Source organism: Anser brachyrhynchus (genome assembly GCF_964034855.1).
Source record: "Anser brachyrhynchus genome assembly, chromosome: 3".
In the NCBI taxonomy this organism is placed as follows: Eukaryota; Metazoa; Chordata; class Aves; order Anseriformes; family Anatidae; genus Anser; species Anser brachyrhynchus.
In genome coordinates this window covers 83,416,187-83,440,810 of record NC_137696.1, presented here as the reverse complement: position 1 = coordinate 83,440,810, position 24,624 = coordinate 83,416,187, and the positions used below count along the sequence as shown (strand labels likewise).

The following is a 24,624-nucleotide window of genomic DNA, read 5'->3' as shown; positions in this document are numbered from 1 at the left end:
CTACCTCAGAGTTACCACAGTCCACAGATTATTTCCAATTTCCCCAGAAAGGTAGCCTGTTGTCACTGGGTTTCAATTTGCTGTGCAGGAGTCCATAAACCTAATGAGGTTGGAAAAAAATAAAAAATAAAGCACAGTACAAGCTAGCTAGCTTTTAGAAGCTCACGTTGAAGACTTAGATTTACCTCCTAAAGCACCAGCATCCATTCACTGCCCACAATGACGCAAGCACCTGCTGGAAAACACAATGCATGATCACGTGGGAGAAAGAAATGAGAAACTTCAAGGAGACTAGCGGGCTGCAAACTAGATTAGGATAAAATATTCTAACTGCCCAATTAAAACGACCAGCAACCAGAAATTATATATGAAATCAACCAAGGGAAGAATCCGGCAGAAAAACGCAACAAGCAGCTGGCCAACAAGACAGCCCAGAAGAAACAGGGCAGTAAGGGTAAAATATTGTGGGGAAAACAACAGTAAGTTCACCAGACAGCATTGCCCTGCAGACAACAGAACAGGAACCAAACCCCAAAGTTTCACCACCCTCTTTAAGTCAGCAATATTATATTATATAAGAATTGTGAGATACCATGGGATAATTCAGATACTCATCTTTATAACCCTTATATAAAGCATCCTATTTCCCTTCATTATTAATCCATGCATGAATCAAAAACGACTGCTACAAGCTCAGGTAGTTAAAGCCTGAACTGGCATCTACAGGTTTTAAATCTGCCAAGAGCATAGGAAGTGATCATAGATACCCCACTAAAAAAACACTTAACTTGTTTCCATTTGCTTTAGGGATGGAAAAAAAATGCAAGAAATACACACCCATAAACAATGTTAAAAAAAATAAGCACTAGTAAGGTTTGAAAGTCAGCCTCTCAAGTCTTGAGAAGTAACAGTTATGGAACTTTAATTAAACGCCACAACATAGCCTTTAATTACATGACTAAATACTATTTACCCACACAGAATCCAACTTCCTTCGGAAGGCCCAGCACTTGTATTCTCCACAATTATTGTGTGTAACCATGTCGTATTTAATCAACACAGTTCAAACCTCGCATTAGTAACTCCAAGGAAGAGAAAATCAAGGAAGAGATGCAAAAATCATCCGCTAATTTTGGCTGCCTGATTTTAGATGGTAAATGCTCTGAAAAAAGCTCTATCCTAGATAGCATAAAGCATAGCTCCCAAAGCCCATATCACCAACACTTCATAGCTTTAAATTTTCAAACACTTATGTGCTTATGTGGTCTGAACAACGTTCTTTTAAACACGGCTTGTGTATAATCTACATCTAGATTGAGGTAAATTAGGTTACAGTTATGCAAGAGATTTCTCTAAGTGCCATTCAAACCAGTGGGGGGACTCCCAACACTTCAACACATGCAGGAGTGTAAATATCTTACTGAATCAGTGCTTCTACTCAGAGGGAGAAGAAAAGGAAAGCTCGCCTTTCTCCTAAAGTACATGTTGAAATGTCTCAATGTTGAGATTAATATTTTGTAAATTTCCATTCAAATGGAATTGAACGGAATTTCACTGAGACCTCAGCTTAAACCACCTGTTTGGGAAAGTACTTAAAAGCATATACCAAGTCCCATCGCACATGTAAGGTTTAGGTAATATTTAAGCAATATCCACAGCTGAAAATGAGGCAACTGAACATTTTTCCTACTTAACTTTGAACTGCACTACCAGCTAGGTTAGTAAAAAAAGAGCTGCTAGCAAATGCACAGAGAAAATACACCTTTCTGTTAAAGTATTTTACATGTCTATGAGAGAGAGCGTGACCTGACAGATCCGTTTTCAACCTGAGATTCTAATTCTAGGTTCTATGACCGAGATTCCTTAGACAAGTGGTCACTCTTCCTCTTGCCTCACTTTCCTAATTTGTAACAATTAAGTTTGATATCTTTTAGATTTGCTTGGAAAATTACTTTTTAAGACTATTACAAGAGATTACCTGGACATATCAATACGCCAAAATCAAGTACAGTGTAAAATATAACACTTATACTAGCACCATTTCATTACAGAACCAAACTACGAGATACTACAAAACTGTGAACAAATCCACACATTTACAGAATGCTGTGAAGTACGCAGGCTTTGTTTGCAAATTCAGTGACAAAAAAAAGAGACAGCAAGCATGGCTGGGGTCCAAAAGATTGATTTTAAACATCTAGTCTAACAGTTTTAACAGGCCAGTGATCTCTCCAGGCATCTAAAAGTAAATAATCTTCTCTAGAGCATTTTAGAAAGTTACTTGCTCTGATCCTTTTAGCAAAGTGATTAGGAAAACATCCTAACAACGTGCCGTGGATGCACTGACATCTGGCCACTGGGACTGCTCACGGGCAGATGCTGTCCTGGGGAACGGTCCCAAACAAGCAGAAGGAAGCTGTGTAGGCCTTGCTCCTGCCCTGACAACCTTTCCCTTTGGGGCAAGTGGGACGGCTGCCCAACCTGCACCTACTCCCTCTGCACCCACCCGCACAAGTAGAGAAAGAAGCGGCCCTGGCAGTTCTCAGCAGAAAAGTGGTATTTAATAGTGTCCGAGCTCCTGGATGCAGGCAAATTAGACCACAGTGACTGAGCACAGAGTTAAGAAAGACCACTTCCAGCATTACCGACAGCCCAAGCCCACGCCAGCAAACCCAGCAATGCTGGGAACCATCCCTGGGCAATGCAACTTGCTCGGTCACGCCGAGTGCCCAGCTGCTAAGGCCAGCACGGGGTGCTTCTCGCACAGGCCACCACAGCTCCCCCACACAATTCTTGGACATGACTTGGGCTCAGCACAGCCCAGGGAACAGTCCCTACCACTTGTTCATATTCAGCTACCCTGATCGGGAAGGTAGGAGAGGCTAAGCAGCACTGACAAGGGCAACTGGCTTCAGGACCAGAGAACAACCACGGGTACGTTTAATTAACTGGCAGAGAAATTGAGGTAGCATCTCTGAGCTTTATCTGCTGTTACTCTTAGAGAATGTTTTTAAATGTCAAATACCATTAAGTACACAAAAATTATCTATCTACATATAGTAGTACACAAGAATTAAAAATGAGCTCATTTCGGCTTGTTCCTGTTTCCTTGGCTTGTTCCTTGCACATGATCTACTGACATCCACAGCCTCATCTTATTTTCTTCCACTTAACAAAAAAAAAGTTCTATACATCTGATATGCCCTCTTACGGTAAGGCCACCCCCTAATAAATGAGTCATGCACAACAGCGTAAGAAGCCGGGTTTCTGAGGGACGATCATCTGGCAGTAAATATTTCTAACAAAAGTTATTTAGAAATGATAATTCTACTAATTACCACTCATTACCAAATCTGCTTCTGTAGATGAAAAATATAATTACAAGTGAATCAATTATGTTATCCTGGAAACTTGGCTACAGCAATGTTGGCAAATACATTTTCACAACAGGTAACGGCGCAAAAACAACAGCAAAAATACATTTGAGAGCTGTCAGCAGACAGCTGTTCTGTGTAAGTAATACTCTCTGAAACCTCTTTACAGTTTCAGGTAGCTAGAAACGGTCTGTTTAACCTGTACAAAGCTGTCCCTTTTACAATTGAGTTCGACAGCAATTTTGTTTAACCATCCTCTTGGGCTCGGATCGTAACCTCGCTGAGGCCATCTGGGCTGTGCGTGTCACCACCACCTGCCTCTGCACGCACATCCCATTTTCCTCAAAAAGTGTTTTTACTGTTTGCGAGGAAAACTTCATCGCACGCTTTAACTATTTCAGCCTGCGCTGTATTATGACTTCTAAAAGCCAAGTATGCAGAAGACCTCGCTGAAAAGAGCGCACTCGTTGCAAAATAGCTGGCATTTGAAGCGAGGCGCTTCTTTTTGCCACAGGAGCGCCTCCCGCAGCGGGAGCACCATGTGCCTACGGGACACCGGCCACGCCAGCGGCGGGTCCCGGCTGATCGCAGACTTTTGCACGATTACGACGGGAAGGCGACAGCCGGCAGCTCCCCGCCGCCCCGGGCAGGACAGGGCAGGGCGAGGCCAGCCCCCGGCGGCCGGCACCGGGCCGGAAGCGCCGCTCCCGCCGTGCCGAGGCCCCGCCGCCGCCGCCCCCCCCCCCCCGGGGACCCCCGCCGGGCCCCCGCTGCGCCCCCCGGGGAGGACAGAGCCCCCTCGCCTCGCCTCACCTCGCAGCGTGGCCGGCGCCCTGCGGAGCCCCGGCCTGAGCCCATCCCTGCGGGAAGTTCCCTGCCATCGCAGCGGCCGGGGGGAACAAAAGCTTCGAAGCCGGCAGCAGGAGGAGGAGGAGAAGGAGGAAGGGCAGCGCAGGCAACAGAGCGAGGGGCATCGCTCGCCCGCGGCGCCGCTGCCCCTGCCCGCCGACACCACCGCGGAGGGCAGCCCGCTCAGCGCCGCCTCCCCATTCGCTCCGGCGGCGGCTCGGCTGCACGGGCAGCGCCGAGGAACCGCCGGAGCGAGGGGCGAGCGGGCGAGCCAGCGCCTCCCCGCCTGCCCTGCCTGCCTGCCTGCCCGTCCGCCCGCCCGCCTGCCCTGCCCGCCGGCAGCCTCCCCGCGGCCGCCCGCCCGCCCGTGTCCCGCTCGCCGCAGCGCCGCCGAGCCCCGCCCGCGCCTCCGCCCGCCCGCGCCGCGGCTCCGCCTGCCGGGGCTCGGCGCACGCTCCGGCCCGGCCGAGCCGCGGCTCCCGGCGGCTGCACGGCGCTCCCCGGCGGAGCGGAGCCGCCCCCGGACCGCCCCCGGGCGGAGAGGGGCCCGCCGCCGGGCGTGGGGTTGGGGGGGGTGGGATGGAGGTGCTGGGGTGGTGCGGGCAGGGGGTGTGGGTGCGGAGGAGCCTCCTGCCAGGCAGGGGCAGCGGCAGGGTGTGCGCCTTGGGGTGCTGTTACTGCAGCCCTTGTGTATGTGGAGAGAAGATTAATAATAAAATCGTGCAATCACAGAGCTGGAAGGGACCCACAAGGATCACTGAGTCCAACTCCCGGCTCCACACAGGACCACCCAAAAACCAGACCATGTGTCTGAGAGTGCTGTTCAAACACTTCCTGAGCTCTGGTAGGCTCGGTGCCGTGACCACTGCCCTGGGGAGCCTGTCCCAGTGCCCGACCACCCTCTGGGTGCAGAACCTTTCCCTAACACCCAGCCTGACCCTCCCCTGTCCCAGCTCCATGCCGTTCCCTCGGGTCCTGTCGCTGTCCCCAGAGAGCAGAGCTCAGCGCCTGCCCCTCCGCTCCCCTCGTGAGGGAGCTGCAGGCCGCCATGAGGCCTCCCCTCAGCCTGCTCTGCTCTGGGGTGAGCAAACCAAGGGGCCTCAGCTGCTCCTCATACGTCTTCCCCTCTAGACCCTTCACCATCTTTATAGCCCTTCTTTGGACACTCTCTAACAGTCTTAAGTCCTTCCTCCATGGCACCCAAAACCACAGACAGTACTCAAGTTGAGGCCACACCACCACAGAGCAGAGCAGGACAATTGCCGTAAAGTATCTCCAAGAATCACCGTCTCTATGTACACCAGCTGATTTTTAAGGACTAAAATAAGCCTTTATGTCTTCTCACTGCCCACATTGCTCAGCAAGGAGGAAGAGTTACCAGATTGGTTGTGTTTGTAACCCTAAGGCCACATGACATGCAAGGCAATAGCTCATAATTTCAGGCCAAAGACTATGTGGTTCAAGGTAGTTTAGTATGGTTAGAATCAAATAGAATCAAATAGAATAGTTCAGTGGAAAGGACCTACAGAGATCATCTAGAGGATGTACACTGCCTGACCACTTCAGGGCTAACCAAAAGTTACAGCATATTATTGAGGGCATTGTCCAAGTACCTCTTGAACACTGACAGGCATGAGACGTCAACCACCTCTCTAGGAAGCCTGTGCTGGTGGTGGAAACAGGTCTTAGCCTGTAGTTTTATTGTTATAATTAAAACACGTATTATTTGGCAAGACTTGCTATATCATATTAAATGGATTTAGAAGGATGTAAATTGATATGAGCACTCTCACTTTCTATTATATCACAGAACTGCTTGATGTCTGAGTCAGGGAGAGTCTTTCACAATCCCTTTTCCTATTCAAAATGCGTTTACCTGACTGTCAGCCAAATAATAGGTCCCTGTATCAGATCAGAGCTGCCTGCAATGAACTCAGAACATGAGAGAGGAGAAAAAGGAAGCTTCTTGTTCTCTGAGATGGGTCTCTGAAACATGAGGCTAATGTGGTACCAGCAGAATGTCAGCAGCTCCATCCACTGCTCTTGCTTTGTTTTTTAAGAAGTATGACTCTCAATTGAGTTCAGCCACTCTGCACCACAAGCCTACGGTTGAGAACAGCAATGCAAAGCCAAAGAGAGAGCAATCTGGCTTGTGAGCTGCTTTACAAATTCTTGACCAAGTGAAATTGTTTATTCTTATATCTTCTTTAACAAGTGCCTATGAGCACTATTTTTTTTCATTTATTCATCAGAGAAAAATTGCTGTTAAGTTCTACTGCTTGTTTTGGACATAGGAAAAAAAAATAACAACTGTGGGCTCCAGTTGTTTTTTGGGATGCATCTGAGCTCCTCCCATCTGAAGCAAGCATAACTAAACAGTGAGCAACTGCCCCACTGGGGTTTCTGATTTGTTTTCTGTAGTTGGCTGAAGTCTTTAAAGGCTTTTTCAAGCATGGGGAGACGTGATTTATTGATTCAATTTGAAAATCCTCAGATATTATCACTACACTCCATCTTGTGGAAGAGGCAGCAAAACATCTTAAAGTGATCCTCCAGTGGTGGGTATTTTCGTTTGTTTGTTTTGTTTTTTTGAGTAATTAAACATAACAATGTCTGGTTCTTGCTGCCAAAGCAAGGAACTACACATAGCTGTGGATACAAGGATATAGGAAGAATGATTTGCTGTCTAAATGCAGTGAATTTCCTATATAGTCTTAAAACATCTCTTCAGAGCTTATTCAGAAGCATTGACAAATGTTTATATCCTTACTGTTTGAGATTATGCTATAACTAGCTACTGAGGTGATTAGCACTCACCTAGTACCACTCTACATGCAGACTTTAACTGTAAACAAAACAAAAAAAAAGAAAGAAAGAAACCAACCAGCCTTTAAGGCAACAGGGATAGAGGACTTTTATCCCAGAAGAAATGCTAAATCTTGCCTGGGCAGTTTAATTCTCAGTCTCACTGAGACTGAGAATTGGATACCTAATTACAATTAGAATTGGATACCTAATTGTATCCAATGGATCTGTGTGAATGTCCTTGGATTTAGGTATTTTAGGTATCTCTTTCTTCCTTGTTTTAGGAAGGAGCTTTAGGAAAGTATTAAAGGGTATGATCTGAGTAGAGGAGCAAAAGCAGAAAGGAACGTTTTTTAGAGGTAAGATTGCCAAGGAGCCTCCAGGATTTGGGCAAGTCCTTATAATGCTGAAGACACCTACTGAAAAAGACAGCCAGGTGAAGCAGGGGCAGTGATCTGTGGGGTTATGTGGCTGGGGTAAAGTCTCTGGTAAGCACAATTGCTTTGTAGGGAACTGTTTTTGGTTTGCTTGTTTGTTTTGTGTGTGTGTGTGTGTTGTTGGTGTTTTTTTTTTTTTTTTTTTTTTTTTTTTTTATCCTATAATAAGTAAAATAACCTAGCTGTATCCAGGAAACTGTACCTAGGATCACCAGCTGGCTTACCAAAAAACAAACGATGAGGTGCTCTCTGCCCTTCTCAAACTGCATTTCATGGCTTTTGACCTTTGTTCCCTTGATGTTCAGTACTGTTTTGGGAAATCAGAATAGGTATTGAGGCAACAGCTGTGAACCATAGAAAAGGCATATTCATACATATTTGTGTCTGGCTGGGTGCAGAGAAAATTGAGCAACTTATCTGAATTCACAGCTATAGAAAGGTTAACCTTATAATAGTTGCCCTAGGACAAGCTTGAAGAGAAAGCCATTTAACTTTAATGAATAACTTAAAATACAAAGGCCTAGTTATTCCAGCTGTTCCTTGGACGGAAGGAAAAAAAGGTTTTGTTGAGAAAGGACCGCAGAAGAGCTTAGTCATTCAGACCCAAAAGAACAGGGAAAAACAGCTCTTGAAGAAAGAAATCGGGAGGAAATTCTGTCGTACAAACAAGGATTCTCTCAATTACCTCACCCCAGCGACAGGTGCCGTAAGGAGGTTAAATTTAATTAGCAAAAGTGAACCATGCTTTATTTTCTTCTAGTGCTCTTCCCTCTCTTGCACTAGCATTAATACATGTGCCTCTCCCCGTGACACGGTGTGAAACAGCAACGCCAAGCTAAGTGCTGGCATTTTTTGTTTCTTTTACCAAGGAGGGGCTTGGACAACCCAGTGGTCAAACTGCTGATTGCTGGTGCACTTTGCTGCTCCCATCTTTGCTAAGACTAGCAGGGTAAAATTGATCTCTTTTAAGTAATGCCTCAGTGCAATCCAGGCCATGAAGGTAGAGTGTCTCTTGCTGTCTGCTATTACGATAGTGAAGACAGGTCTCATTAATTCCAGAGAATACCAAGGGAAGGAAATCTTTGCTGATTACAGTATTTATTAGGTGTTTCCTGGCTTGTTGGTCATTTTCCTAGAGCAATGACTCATTGCTTCATCACTGTGCTGATTACATTAAATTGTTATTACTACAATGTAAGTATCATAACGCTTATGCTAATTTACTTTGTCTGCCACTGTCAGAATTCTTCAGTTCTCACTTGAAAGCATCTGACATGAGCATTTCAGGATTACTTCACATTCTTCTGATTATTCTATTCATATGTATGATATTTAACTCTGTTCAGTGGTGATTTCCAGTATAATATGTAAAAACGCAGAGAAAATGGTCAGGCCTTTTTGTGAAAATTTTGTTGTTTGAAGAGAAATCTGGCTGTAATTTGACTGTGCTTCACCTTTGGCTAAAATTAAACCTCACAGGTATTTTTTTTTCTCATACAGAACGAGGCAAAGAGTAATGTTGGGTGGGTGGCAGGGGTGACTTCCCCAAAACAAAAAGCCTTCTTTTTAGAAACATTGAACATGGGCGACAAAACAATGCAATTAGGTTTTGTTTCCTAACAGGAGCAAGAAATCATCCAGTAAACAAACAAACAAAAAATCAAACGTTGAGAGATTTTATATTTGTACTTGTTAGTCAGTTAGATATAGGCTGTATACTTCTCCAAAAGGGTCTTGAGTTTTAAGGTTTCTGAACTCTGGGCCCTGAAGAAAAGAAAGGCTTCAAAATTTGGTTTCTGGGAGGTATATCCAAAATAAAAACCTTATAATTGTTTTTACTTGCATTGCTATTGTAATGCAATTAATTTGAAGACATGAAAAAAACATAGCGTAGGGTAACGACGAAGGGACAGTTACCAAAGTCTGATCTTGGTGGGATTATTCATGAGCTAGAAGTTAAAGTATCTTGTTCTGCCCATACGTGGAATGCACACAAGCTCACCGCACTAACTGGAGTCAGTGAAGAAAGGCTGGATGAGTAAGGATTATGGTGAAAAAACAGACTGCTATTTTGGAATGGAAATTTATGACATTTATGTGTGAATTGATGCAGAAGGCTCACAAACTGGAGCTGAATTTGAAGTGTAGCATGAAAATACTTTCACATCTCTCTATAGATACAAGGACCTTTAGAGATGCTTTTGCAGTGGAGTAAATATCAACTAGTTGTGTCCTCACGGCTTCAGTACTTTTTTTTGGTATCCTGTTTTGATTCTGAGAGGAAGACAGAGAAATAGAAATCATTAGAGCAAAATGTGTCGTTTGTTATTACTTTTATCATGTAATTTCAGGTATCCCCATGCATTCAATGTCTCGTCTTCTCTTTTGCCCTACTGACTGCTATTGAAGTCATTCCTCTTTTATTTCTCATAGCAAAAATGAAAAGATGGTCAACAAACCTCGTAAATTCACCTTCCTCTCAAAGGCCATTTGCTGCTTCAGTTGCTACTGTTTGTCTTTGAAGCAGGGTAGACCAAAGCTCTATTGCATCAGTGTGCCATACACATTGCCTCAAAAAAAAATTGTTTGGGGAAAATTCAGCATTCTGCCTCAGATCTATGGGGCCCTGAAGTGGCTGGGCTGTGACTCCATCCTTTAGCAATTAGTTCTGAAGCTCGGGGAGGCTAAGGACGTGGCATGGAATAGTCTCCAGAGTGATATTTTTCCCCTGAAACTCAACTCTGAGGACGATGTATCTTCATCCCAGTTCCCAATTTTAAGAAAAGACTCTCAACACTTCTCTAAATTTATAGTCTCCATTAAGAACCAACTAACCTTCCCTTGTACATGGTCTGCTGGATACTCTGTTATTTCAGATAATAGCAGGGAGGCTATGTCCAGTATTACAGAAGTTCTTTGTAATCTTTGCTTTATTGTGTTCTTTGAACCAGGATCCAGCGGCAAAAAAATCTAGATTGATAGACTTTCTAGAGGGGAACTATAAATGTTTTTCCCAACTTTCTGCCCTTCCCTCCCTGCAAGTTTAGTGTTTCAGTGCAGGGGGTGTAATAAAGGAAGTGTATTCTCTGCCACCATCCAGCTTCCAGCTGCATCTGGTTTTGTACCTGAACTTCAGGACTGCAACCCTGAGGAATGGTCAGTCAGCTGCCCGCTCTGCTGGGAGGTCCTGGATCTCCTTTGCCCCTGAGTTGTTGGTCTTGTGTGCCCCAAAGTGCCTCGGGGCTGGCGGGACCGAGCGCCTGGTTCCTAAGCTGACTGGCATCTGGATGAGAGGGGAGGCAGCCCCAAAACTGGCACTAGCAGTGGTCTCTGCACTTGATTTGTAAAAAAATGTGAATCCTGCTCTGAGGACTACTTGTTTTTACTCCAGTGACTTGTTGATGTAAAATTATACATAGATATTTTGACTGGGTTTGAAACTCAGATCTCCCTCTGGGCCACTGCACTCGTGAAACATCATTCATTCATTTCTTTGCCCTCTCCTTCATTTTCTTCTCTCTCTTCCCCTCCGTCTTTCTTCACTTCCAAGGAAATCTGACAGCTGGAGAGCTGCTGGTTCAGCTGATCATCTCAGATATATTGGTAAAAGTCCTTCCAAGTGAGGTGGGAATTTAAACGGGGCCCCTCTGCATCTGGACTACTCTAACCACCAGGCTGTACTAGAAATGGTTGTGGGCTACCATCGCCCTTGTTTTAAGTATGACCACACACTTTTTTCAGAAAGAAAAGGGAGGGAGAAAGTGGTCATACCTTGCCTAAGGGGGGATTTCTAGACCTGGGGATGTTGAGGAAAAAAAGGGAGTGAGACATAAAACCTTCTCATTTCCAGTATTTCAGCAGTGCCTGCCCAGAATAATGTTTGGACCATGTTTTGGACCATGGTGTCAAGAGCTTCAATCTTTGTAAAGTTTTGAATAGGAAATTAATACACTGCGAGCTAATGTGTGGTTCTGGACCTCATTCAGAACAACGACAACAACAAATATGAGATGTCTACAGAGCCTAATTAACCATTGGTACACCTCTGTGAAGGATAATGTGCTTTTTTAAAACACTTGAATTTAAAAAGAGGTTAGAGAAACTAGTGGGGGGAAAAAAAAAAACAAAACACTTTGCTGGCTCTTACATACAATATGAGTTAGCTTACTGGGAGGATAGCCCAGGAACACTGTTACCCTATACACAGGAGGCACAGTTGCATGCTTATTTGTTCTTTCGCTGTTTGTTGTCCAAACACTGCTTTATTCAGTTTCATTTCTTCCTTAGGACTGTAGTTTCCCATTTGTCCTTTCTTTATTTGCCTGCTCCTAGCTGTGCAGCTACTGGCTTTCCAGGGCAGCAGTTCAGCATGGACACTGGAAAAAAGCAGCGATGGGTTCCCCTAGCAGTTTGTTCAGCTCCTTCTCTTTGCAGATGGTGAGATGTTGTCAGTAGAGGATGACTGTGGGAAATCATACTCAGAGCCACCTTGAGAATCACAGACATCAAGTACCTCCAGCACGAGAGCTGGGTACCCTAGAACACCAGCTCTGTTCGTTTTGGTTGCTCCCAAGGGGCAAATGTGTACCTGAACCACAGAGACCTGGAGCCTGCTGCAGGAAGAGTGAGATTTGGCATTAGCTCTTGCTTTACCACTCTGCTTTCCATGGCCCCGCTCTCTGATCTGCCTTCTGTCCTCTCTTGCAAGGGACAGAGACCTGGGCAGATGGATTTCTGGTCTAACCTGGATGTTCTTACATTTGCTCTGCATCATGAAGACATTTGAAAATTTGGTATTTTTAGTCCTCTTTTAGAGTTCTGCCCTTGCATGGCACATGACAGAAATAGGAGATAAAAGTAAAAATCAGAAGGCCTGAAGACAGACTTTCACTCACTAAGCCGATTGTCGAGCATTTATTAGCATACGTTTCTCCAGTACTGGGTATAATCTATTGTGCTAAGGTCCTCGTTAAATCCCAGTCTCATCTTTTGAATAAAATGTCTCTGTGCTTCCAAGCTTAGGATAATTTTAGAGGAGCTCCTACTGTTTCTGGTAACTCAAAAACGGAATGCAGAACAGTAAAATGGTACTTAACATCAAAATACAGAAGTAAGAGACAGAGAAACAGCATTATTATACTTTTCTGGTAGGTTTAAATTCTACTCAGGTTATTTATGCAAATTTTGGTTTCCTTAGGAGTTCACACATGCTTAAGAAGAGGTGAATTGGCATTGTGTATTCTGAAAAAGAACTGGAAAGGATGCAACATTATCCTTAAATGTGTAAAATCAGTATGTTCTTGATTTTAATAACTTCTGATTCTCCACATCATTGATTAGGAGTTAGAACCTGCTGAGTGGCAGTGTGCTGCCCACTGCAAATTCACTAACATCTATGCCTTTCCTGCTGGCACCAGTTGGACTTCTTGGTTAAAAACAAATGTTTTATGTAAAATCTAAGTCATGAATTGTCTTTTGTCAAGATTATTTTGTCCTTTATTTAATAGGCTTTTTCACAACAGCCGTAAGCTTATTTCCAGTATCACCAATAAACGAAATAGGACAGAACAGGAAAATGAAGCTTCTCTCACATGAATCTCTGAAACCGAGGCCAACGCGATGCAAGCGGTTCAGTAGCAGTGACCTTAATTTTCTGGTTTTGATATTTCAGAGGTGCAGAGCACCCATCATCCTTGACTGAGTTCAGCTACCCTCCACCCATAAATCCAAGTTTAAGAAGCATGGTGCAGATCCATAGAGGAAGCATTTCAGCCCACTGGCAGCTTTAAAAACTCTTCACCAAGTGCTTCACCTGGAAACTGCTCAGCAAAGTGAAGGGTTCAGAGAAACCCCATCTTTCCTGTTTTGAAGTCTTTGATCACACAAAGGCATTTCATTTAATTTGTTTCTCATTTTAAATAGCTTGCTTGAGCTCAAAATGAAAAGAAAGGTGGATGGATGTATACATGGCAACACTGTGATGGGACATCTAGTAAATTATTGCAAAGGGCAGCATTCAGGTCTTTGCTTCTGGGCGCCCACTTCAGCCTTCTTGGTAAGTGCAAAGCACTAACACCCATGTTGTTTGCCCATGAACTGGTCTTATCTGATAACTAATCTTGGAGTAGGCAAGTGACAGGGGACAAGGAAAGAGGAAGCAAGTTACTTTTCCTCAGGGACTGCTCCCTGTCCATCACTCTGATCTGAGCATACAGGAGGGAGATCGGGCATCTCTGCTCAGGACGGGGCAAAGGGCAAGACTGTGCCCCTTCAGCCATAGAACATACTTAGATTAACAATTAGCAATTGTATCTCAGGCTTGCTGTCCTTTCCTCTCACTCCCAGCTGTATATTCACACTCCCTTCATGTTCAGCCAAAGGCACACAGGGAGCTGGCTCAGCACGCTCGTCCCTCAGGAAAACTTTTGGGCTAGTTGCCTGCAAGCTCAGCAACCTCAGCTGCCGTCCTCCTCAGTGGCCCACGTGTCAGTGCCACCAAAAGGGAGAAGCTGGGACCACAGAAGCCCAAAACTAGATTGTGCCCCTTAGGAAATCCCCGTAGAAGACAGAAAGCAGACTTACAGCTCAATTAAGCTGGCTGCTACTGCCCAAGAAGGGGACTGCCCCCAGTCCCAGTAGTGCTGGCCCTAACAGTGGACAGGTGGATGAGTGGGACAGCTAGTTGATCCAACAGAAACGTTTATTTCCACCCTCAAGAAAAGACTTTTCTGTTCTATTAACCAGCTGAATCAACAACCCGCCACCATCACTAGGTCTCTATAGTACAAGAGAAGTTGGAAGGGAGGCTGAGGAGTGGAGAACTGCTCCTATCAACTGTTAGATTGGCTTAGTTTTAAAACAAAAAGACAATGTGATTCTGCTTTCTCTTGTAGTTTGTAAAGTGAGTACAAAGTGGGTGTGAAAGGGTGCCATTTAGGCTTTCGGAGGTATAGAGGCAGTGACTGCGTGGGTTATTTTTCAGGAGCTGTATTGGCTGAAAACATCCTGGTCCTGCTCCAGCTTTGCCACTGCAGATTATGTACTGCAAGGCTGCTTGCAGGACTGAACTCTGGGGGATTGACCCACTGAAAAATATTTATTTTTTTTCAGGTTTTCCAGAAGCTAGACCAGCCAACAAACACAGGTCACTGTAAAACCACACCTAGGCTGGCATAATAGTTCTGTGAAATGTGAAAACTGCTTATACCAGTTAAAGGTTTGCCGCTGTCAAATATATTGCTGCATTCTGACCGCTCATCTTTGAACGAGTCTTGGACTCCTAAATATCTGCAGCAGAATACATCTAAAAAGACAAGAAAACAGGAGTTATGAGGAGTAGCCAAGTGGAGCAGTGGTGGACCTGGTTAGCTAGTGGTTGGTTTTCATTACCTTAAATATCTTTTCCAACCTAAATGATTCTGTGAGCCTGTGATTTTGTGAAGATCACAGGTGGTGGTTTGCCACAGAACTCAAAGGCATGAAGGAAATAATTCTCACAACTTGCTTTCTTGTATTTGTATGGTGCCAATAACTCTGCTTCCAATAAACGGACAAAAAGCCCAGAACACAGCAGGGGAAGCAGAAGATTCTCTTGACACCACGATCTTACGGCAGAGCAGAATGAGATAGTATGTAAGCAGCAAAAGCATTTTATTAGATTTAGAAAATACCATAATGTATTTTTCATGTGAAGTGGCGCAAGAGAGACCATTTCAAGACAGGACAATATGATACCTTGAATGTGACACCAATGTCTAGTCTCTCATCTAACTCAAAGTTTCCACCTTTATCTTTAGCTTCAGTTCTGCACTAATCAACTTGCTTTTCCATTTTCTACTGCAGCAAAAGCCAACTTGAACTTTAGTTTCTTAAAGGGGGGCCTCAGCTGCAGTAGAGGAGTATGTAGGTACGGGTATTTTTGTAATAACTTCCTACTGTAAATATCGGATAACCTTTAAACACTGCACTTCAGTTATCAAAATCATCCCAATTACACAGAAGAGCTTACCAATTTGTACAGATCAGAAATGTAAGAACAGGATGTTTATCTGACAACTTGAAATAATTTTGTGATTACATGCACCAAAGCTTTTTGGAAAAGCAGCTTCCTAGGAATAACCCAGTTTCTTGCTATTCTGTCATAGTCAGAATAGATTTATATCTTCTCCAGTTACTTTATCTGATTTTCAATTGAACCTTTGTGATACATATATATATATTATATATATATATATATTCACTGATAACATGGCAATTTAAGTAACAGTATTTTCAGCAGATGCGGTCCTTATACTATAGTCTAGTAAAACTATCTGGGGTGACTTTCAAATGTCTTACTTGAGGAAACTATCTACAGTGTAGTGTTTGAACATGCCCTGTGTTTTGCATAACTACATTCTCTATGAAAAACGTAATAAATCAGAGGACTTTTACTACAAAACACATTTCTTTTTTGATGTGGCAAGCTTGGTATTACAAAACCTAACTCTGTGCATCTTGCTAAAACTTTTCTCATTTGCTCACCGCCACATTTTATTTTTAACAGAGGCTGTAAATCAAGATGGACAACACAGATGTTATGTATTAAAAAAATGATCTGGATTCTTCTTATTCAAAACCAAAGACAATGCACCAGGAACCTACTGTTGCAAAGTGACCTCTATAATAAAACAGATTTCTGAACTACTAACCAATGATTGATCCTTCATAGTATCCTCAAATTAATAAAAATAAAAAACTCTCATATTGAAAGAGAACACCAGAGTGAGTAAGGCAAGCAATTTACCACTAGGAAAAATCTGAGTTGGAATCCCCTTTTATAAATTAGACTTCTGTAACTTAAACTCTAGAAGAGAAATAGTGAGTCTAAAACAAACTTTTGCATTTAATGGATTTAATAAAAATATAAAACATATGGTGGTATTGCACATAATTTTCAATTATCTCTTTAAAAAATACTAGCCTATTTTAATTACACTTGGGATTAGTTCATTTTTCAAGTTCCATTTGTCCTAAATATGCCTTGCCATTTTTAGAATAGCACTAGTAATTTAATGGTGACTTCCACCCGTGGAAGATGTCTAAGAACATACACAAGAACATACAAAAAAAAAAAAAAAAAAAACAGGAAACATCCCACTGGGCCAGAATGGGCATCCTTTTTCAATCTGACTGTGGAAAGAGGCCCTGGAGCACAACAGGTACTTTGAATATATGTTAAATGAGCCAGGCTTCCAGCTCCTCCAGAACTTCTGACTGAAGTTCTAGATGCATTTTTTTTCCTCTCACCTTTTCATTTATACCTAACCAAAGCCCTTCCAAGATGTAGGACCTCTTTGTCAGTCTCCTCCAGGCCCTGTCCCGCTGGTTATTCCCACCACAAGGAGGAAGAAGCTTGATAGAGGGGTGTGGATCCTGCTGAGCGTGGGACCTGTGTTCATCCATTTAGTCATCCTCCCACATCTTCAGGGAGAGCATCAAAGGAGCTTCCACCTTCTACAGGGAGTCAGCCTTCAGGGAGTGATGTCAGGGTTTCTGTTTTGTGTCCTTCTCCAGTTCCCTACCTCTGTAGTTTTAAACCTGAACTCTTCCCTTTCTTTAGTTTGTTTTCCAACATAGTTTGCGTTTTTCGTTTAGCCCTCTCTATCCTTCTAAATTCCTCTCTGCTGTCTTCCCTACCTCTACCATGTCTTTTCCCAGATACCAAGACCAGAACTGCTTAGAGCATTCAAAATGTGGATACACTAGAGTTGTGGCAAAATGACGCCTTTCATTACCCTTTCAGATGATGCCAACATGCCAACACCCCTCCACCCCCACTTTATAATAATGCCACTACAAATTCACCCAGTGATTTCAGAGGACCGTCTCAATAACTCCAGTATCTCTTTTCTGAGTTGCATCTGGTGGTTAGATCTGGCAGTGCTGTCTGACAATATGTGTGCTTCAGAGAAAGCCAACTCATTTAGCCAATTAAATAGTGGCTTTAATTTTTAGAGGTGATGTTAACCTACACAGAAATTTAATTCTGAATCCTGTGTATGATTACTTTTACAATTTCTTGAGTATATATAAATATATTTATTGGTCCCAGTGTTGTAGGTCTTTCAAATGAGTAGCTCTACGTTGAGTGAAATGGAATGCTTATTTAATTAAGTTCAAACACATTATCTTTGGTATGAGGTAGATAGGATGAAAATGCTGCATGTGTAGATCCTAGATAGGAAGACAATAGAGAGACAGAAAATTAGTTACCTTCATAGCAGTACCTGAGTCCTGCGACAGAAAAGTCAGCTTTCCTTGCGGCTGGTGATCTCCACACTGAGAATCGTGATCTTCACAGGTTTTTAATTCTCTGAATTTCATCTCCATTTTCAGATGCACAAATACCAAGAGTCAAAACTTAGGATTTTGTTGTCAGAGACTTCATAACGTTGAGCTTTGTGTGTGTGTGCATACGTGACTTACAGGATGCATACCTTGACTTGAAGACCTTGCAGTGGAGTTCAGACAAACAGGCTGAGAAAATATGTTTTTGCTTATCTATTTGACTTAGGCAAAGAGAGAATAAATGGCTTTCTAGTGATCAGACAAAAGTCTGTGAAAGAACTGAAGGATTAACGCAGGCCAATACAACATCTCACTCACCAACCCATCCTCCCTCTTTGTGTGGAAATAAGCATATGGAGATTGCCGAGCAGTAAAAAAGCTCTTCCATCACTTTTCTTGTCTTCATCTGTATTAACACTTGAGGAGAAGGGCGTATCCCTGTGGACTATACTAAGGTATGGTTATTACATTTTGCTTGGCACATTGTTTCTCATCTATTCAGTATCCAAGTGAAAAAATAATGTAGGGCACCCGTAAAGTCAATCGCACAAACAGACAAAAGGCTATTCTTTTATAATGTTCTTCACTGTTTTAGTTCTGTATTTTAAAAGTACAACATTTTAAATCAGCTTTCTAGCAAATAAAAGAAAGTAGTACTTGCTTTTGTTTGTTTGTTTGGTTAGTTTGTTGGTTGGCTGTTTTGTGGGGGCGAGGGAGGGGGTAAAATATCCAAGCAATAAGTAAAATGTCTATTTAAAAATGAATACATTGACACTATTCTATTCTTATGAATGCTGACTACTGGAGAGAAATAGGTTGTTAATGCAGAAGCTCTATATCCTTCTAAAGTAACTCTGCATTATTAAAAGTAAACATGGGAAGAATCAACCTTTTGCTATTGATCAGTATACTCCTTTCCCTTTTTATCTTCACATAGACCAGCTGATGCCAGCTCTGATTTTCTTATGCAGAGAGGAGGCGGGTACAGCAAAGTCGTATTTTAACCCACAAAATTGGAAAAATAAAACCATCCTTTTTGCAATTTCGGATCATGTTTACTGAAGCACAGTTCTCCTGATTGCTCTCTATGAAGTCCTTTCTAATATTATGATTGATGCCTATAAATACACAGGCAGTAAGATGGCAATCACCAAGGAAAGAGAAGAGCTATGAATAAATTTAGGCTTGAAATGTAGAACATCTCTAATTATCAGAAGAATCTGGTTCTGGAACAGCTTTTCAACAGAAGTCACGGTGGGATGAACTCTTTTCAGTACAAAGATGACATCTGTGATTTCCAGCTCTGCCAATTTAATCAGAAGGCTGCAACACAGCCCAGAGTCTTTCTTCCTTTTGCAGAACTACTGAGGGAAAAAAAAAAAAAAAAAAACGAATTCTACAGTCAAAGCAACCTACTCTCTATGTGGGGACATAGTTCCAGCTCTGTCTCAGGGATTAAATGGAGAAAATCCACATTCAGCCTCGCTATGCCTTGCCTACACAGGGAGTGAGCTCTTACTGAGCTGTGGGGTTGTGTTAAATAACTTTTGTGAAAGCATCTGTGGAAGCTTTAGACATGATTGTCTTTCTGCTGGAGGGCACTGTCATCAGAGCTGAGCTGGCAGAAGGGCTCATAAAAATGTTTCTTGTTTGCTTCAGCAAAAGGTCAACCAGGATTAGCTCAAAATATATTAAGCAGTCACTGAAACAACGCCCACCAACTGGTGCAGAAGCAATTGGGATGCTCACCCAGCCCAGCCCATCAGCTGGGCTGCAGGGGCCGGTGGGCTCTGAAAGAAATGGCCCTAACGTCTTCCGCCATTTTTACCATTTCTGCAGTGATTACCTGAACCAGCAACTGCTGTTATGGCTGTGCAACCACTTACTTCTGCTGCCATCTGAGTGGTAGTCTCTGCACAGTCAGGGCCTCAGAAATATTAAGCTGGCAACATTTCTAGAGAGAGTGAAAATGCTTTGGTGCCAGATTTATGCATCCTCAGCTGTTTTCCTGTGGCACGCTAGGAAATGCCCGGTACATGGCAGGAAAAATGATGGATACACAGCAGCTGGGCAGGAGGAGGAGGAGGAGGAGGAGGAGGAGGAGGAAGATGTCAGTCCTGCTGGCTTGCTGCTGTATGGATCCAAACATGTGGCTGTCACCATTTTAAGCTTCCTCTGTGACACAAAGCTGCCTGAGGCCGGAGGTCCATTCAGCCCAGTGTATTCTTCTAAAGGGTGATCAATAGATGGTTACAGGAACAGCCATTCAACACCGAGCGATTACGTCTACTTTCCAGCAGTCGGTGTCCTGTGGACTTCCTAAATCAGTTGTTCTTCCTAGAAGATGTTACATCCCAACTGCTGTGTATAAGAGCTACAGATGGACTTTCATTTCATTGTCTGTTCTTTTTTTTTTTCTTTTTTTAACTTTGCTTTTAATCCACTTACACTGTTGACCTCCCCAGCATCCCATGGCAATGAGTCCCACAATTTAATTACGCACTAAAAGGAGAGGACTGGCTTGTGGGGCTGACCATGCACAGCAGCCCCGTGTTCCTCGAAGCCCATTTGCCATTTTCATGCACTCCCTGCAAAGTTCCAGCCTACAGGGACGCATACAGAAGCTAGAGATGGACGAGATCTGCTATATCATAGTGTTAGCTCCAGCCTTAATAGAAAATGTCTCAGTCACAGCTTGACGTGATAACATCAGTGTACTTAAGAGATACAGCCCGGCTCTGAGCAGTCTGCAGGGTACAAACACAAAATGACTTCTGACGCCTCCAGGGTGTCTTTCCTCAGCAGAAGGAGCAGGGCAGGATCCATGCTAGAGCCGCTGGAACATCTCCTTTGGAGTAGTTTGCATTCTGTCCAGGCCTATCATTTTCCTGATAATTGTCTTTCTAGAGGTATTTCCTGTCCTCCTTCAACATGTGTTAGAGGAATACTGTATGCGTTTGTCTGCATACATGTTGCTGAGATGATGTTTTATGATAGATACTCCTACACTTGGTTTTCAGTACAGTAAAATCCAGTAAAAGAAGAGACGAGAAATGATCAAAAGTTTACTGCAAATGGTCATTCTAGGAGATAATAAACCATCATGTAAACCATCATGGTGATTTTTTAAGGATTATGCAGGATTTTTTCTCACTTGGAATTATTTCATCAGTTGTGGGTTTGCTTGCTTTTTTTTTTTTTGGTTGTATGATTGTTTTTTTTCCTTTCATTAAGCTTGCTTTCTATTTCAAGGAAGTGGGAATTTAAGGAAGCATTACGTCACTTGGTTTTAGATCACATTAGATCATAAGTGTGGTCATGTCTAAAATTATCTGAAATACAAAAATAAGGATAAAGGAGGAACTGAGAATACCCATAAACTGTTGAAAGACATCATTTGCTCTGGAATAAATTAAAGTAAATAAAGATCATTTAGTTTATGATCAAACTGTCCTTTGGTAATCTATTGAGGGCTTTTTCTAGCAAAAAACAACATTGCAGATTTATATAATACTTTTACTTAGTGGTAATCCAAAGTGATATGCAGATGGTATACAGGATTATTTCATGCATCTCTAAAAAGCAATCTCTTCTTGAGTAGAAAAATTGTAATTATTCTCTGTCAACTATAATACGCTGTATGCAGTAAATCGGCAGTGTAGGTTCTGGATGTCTGAGGTATCATTCCATTTACAGGCAGAATACATGAGCTGTCGTCTGTTTTCCTCTTTTAAGAAAATGATAAGAAACAAATGCTGAAGAAAATGACTAATGATATGTGGGAAAACCTCCAAACTAAAATCTCAATATCTGATTAAGATATTACTGATTTTACATTAGCTTGCCTATTTTTTTTTCTCGGAGAGAAGAATTATGTTATTATTTTTTCCTCCCAAAAAGAAGTTTTAATTCCTTCAGTCCTGTTAGTGGGTGAAAAGCTTGCTTGCTTGCTTTTTTTAATGAAAGTTTCTAAGCCTTATGATTGCAGAGAAAAGATTAAAAGTCTGCAGCAAGGGTTCAGTAATTCTAAATCAAATAAAGCCCATGAACCCCATATTTCTTTACAAATTCCCTGATGCTCGGGCAGTAGTATGATTCTTGGTAACTGAGACACAAGACTTCTGTATGCTTGGGACTGATGATATTGTAATTGCTACCCCTTTATAGCCATTTCTTGTAGATGAGAAAAATCTTAGATTGTGTTATAGCCTCAACTCCGAAGTCCAAGAAAACTGCAACAAATCTCACACAGATCAGATGACTCCAAAATGAAGATGTTATTTTTTCAAATGTACGTCCTTTGTTCCAGAGTATCCTTGGTTAATGTCTGTGGCACAGTGAACAAGGAAACCGAGGTTTTATAATAGGTAAAATTTTGTAAAATTCGGTAACTTACCACGTTACCCGCCTGAGTTTATTTTACTTGGATAGACTTGAAATGCTGTATACATTTTCATTAGCATACATATCACTAGGTTTTAAACCAGGGACAGGTTTGTAACATCTGAGAATGCGCATTGCAGGGATGAACAAATTGTCAAGTTGTACTTAGCTGAACACAAAAATTGGCAAAATTTGGTGCAGGGCTGTTATGTAAAACAGCTCAGCCCTAGCAGGCCAGATCTCAAAGCTCATCTGAGGTTTCTGATGTAGCTTTTAATCACTCTAAGTGTCTCTGCTTTATACGACTGAAGCAGGCCTTCTGGACTGCGTGTCCATGTAATCCACTGCCAGGTGTATGGGGACTGGAGAACAAACAGATGCAAGCACCTCCACAATTACTCCTTGGCTTTGGGGAACAAATGGATGCTTATGAACCATCAGCATCACCTCAATGCATTCTGGAAGTCTGTTCAAGCACTGCTCTTCTCCATTCCCACTGAGAATATAAATTCTCATAGCTCTGGCTGGTATAACTATTTTATTCAATATTCCCATTTTATATTGATTGGACACTCAACATTAATTTTCAGTGTAATTCCATTCCAGGTGTTTGTGCACCACAAAAGGTTTTTGTTTCTAAGTACATGTTCTGCTACGGTAATTATCCTTTCTGCACTGTAATTCAAGCCTGAAAGTTGATTTATTCTCCATGTGTTCTTTGTAGAATTAAATGTGTAGCTGTTGCAACAGACTTACTTCTGACAAAGCTGATCTAAACAGTTGCAGAAATGTCTCATTGCCTTCGCAGTTATAAGCCCAATTAACCTGTCAACATTTTCCAATGGTTATTTACTACAGATTTACCACAGCCCTCGTCTACTATAGAGGTGGGAGAGAGGCGGACAGTTAGGGCAGGGAGTGCCTTTCCTAACAGCTTTTAGTGACAGGTGCTACTGGCACCTAATTTCACAAGTATTTTAGGATACGTAGGAAGTCAGAAATGGCGATGGGTCAGAAAATCACAAAGAGGTTTGGGCAGTGATTGTGATCTGCCTCTGAAGCCTGCCAAAATCAACTTTTTTACCACTAATTATTTCATTCCAGGTTGTTTCAACATGCACATTTAAAAATAGTTTATCACATCTGTCTTAGCATATTTCACATGTCATTTCGCACATGATTTGCTACCTAAGGAACGGCTTCTGCTACCTTTGTTCATCAGACTCTGAGAGAACCGTGGCTGCAGGAAAAGGCTGAAAGTTCAAAACCGAGAATACTGGCTGGTGTTCAGACAGCGTTAACCCCTTCTGTGTTTTGCTTCTTTCCATATGTATTCTGCATCACAACCTGTGGTTTTCAAAAGGTCCATTGCACACCATCCAACGCTCTTTGGCAAAAGCCGTCTTGGTGGCAATATCTATTTTCCAACCTCGCCGGGGTGAGAGAAGTTTTTAGGTCTAGGGAAGTGCATGTCCCATTTGAGCCAAATCCTGACGACCTGTCCATAGATACTCAAGCTGAAGTTCTGCTTTAAAGGTACATAAGGAATATAGGTATTGAATATAAACCTAAACTTGTTGCTTTTCTGAGAGGGCACTGTGACTGGAGGGAAACCATGGTAACAAGGGTGGCATATGCTGGTACCTTGTTCCTGAGGGATAAAAATGCACACAGTAGGCTTTGTGCTTAGCAACAAAAACTAATCAGCCAAGTTTTCAAATAGCCCTCCACTGCAGCTGCCTTCCTTGTCCCATGCCGGATGCACATGCCCAGTCTTTGTACTTTCATGTTCACTGATCCATCTTTTAGGCGTGCAATAAGCAGTGCAAAAACACATTTCATGCAAAAAACAAACAAACAAACAAAAAAATTCATTCTCATGGCCATTGCTTTGAGAGAATACAGAACTCGGATCTCCTTCCCTGTAGAGCTGTTGTGAAATATGACTCATCTTTGGCCAACATGTTGGATGTTCACTTTAATTAGAATATGTGCATTTAAAAATTGTTGTAAACACTTGCTGTTAGTAGCAAATTACTCCCTGGTATACATTGAAAGTAGAAGCAATTTTAATACATTTAATACATTAAGCTGTACATTTTAAGTCATGTTAGGGCAACGCACTGACAAAAATTAATGAGGGAAATTCTCTAATTAGCATACATTGGCTGCCATACAAATCGTGTTGGCATGAAAAATGGGAATAATGCAAATTGTAGTCTACAGTGATGATTAAATATTTTCTAAACACTGAACAATATTATACAAATGTTTGATATCTACCCTACATGGCAAGTCTGGAGAAGGATCCATTTTATTTATTACAATGAGAGTGAAAAGAGATAAAATATTGCCGCTTTCTAGTTGTTGACGGTACATGTTTGTTGTGGTTTAACCCAGCCAGCAGCTAAGCACCACACAGTTAAACAAGCTGACTTTCATCTCAC

At 42.4% G+C, this 24,624-nt stretch overlaps 1 protein-coding gene and 1 long non-coding RNA gene across 6 annotated transcripts in view; one reads left to right on the top strand and one right to left on the bottom strand.

Annotated features, from left to right (window-relative positions):
- The window catches only part of GPR63 (G protein-coupled receptor 63), a 40,847-nt gene extending 36,246 nt beyond the window's left edge, over positions 1 to 4,601 (bottom strand). For 3 of the 5 annotated variants that reach the window (XR_013948771.1, XM_080585952.1, XM_080585959.1), the window contains exon 1: positions 4,188 to 4,601. The gene's annotated coding sequence lies outside the window, so the exon portion shown is untranslated. Of the gene's footprint in view, positions 1 to 4; positions 4,080 to 4,187 lie in introns of those variants that run through there. The other 2 variants (XM_080585956.1, XM_080585955.1) reach the window with 2 other exon arrangements.
- A 2,036-nt stretch (positions 4,602 to 6,637) lies between these two features.
- On the top strand, positions 6,638 to 22,187 carry LOC308192394. The gene is made up of 3 exons (XR_013948772.1): positions 6,638 to 6,781; positions 13,137 to 13,520; positions 18,021 to 22,187. It is a non-coding gene; the product is annotated as an uncharacterized lncRNA (long non-coding RNA).
- Positions 22,188 to 24,624: the final 2,437 nt, after the last annotated feature.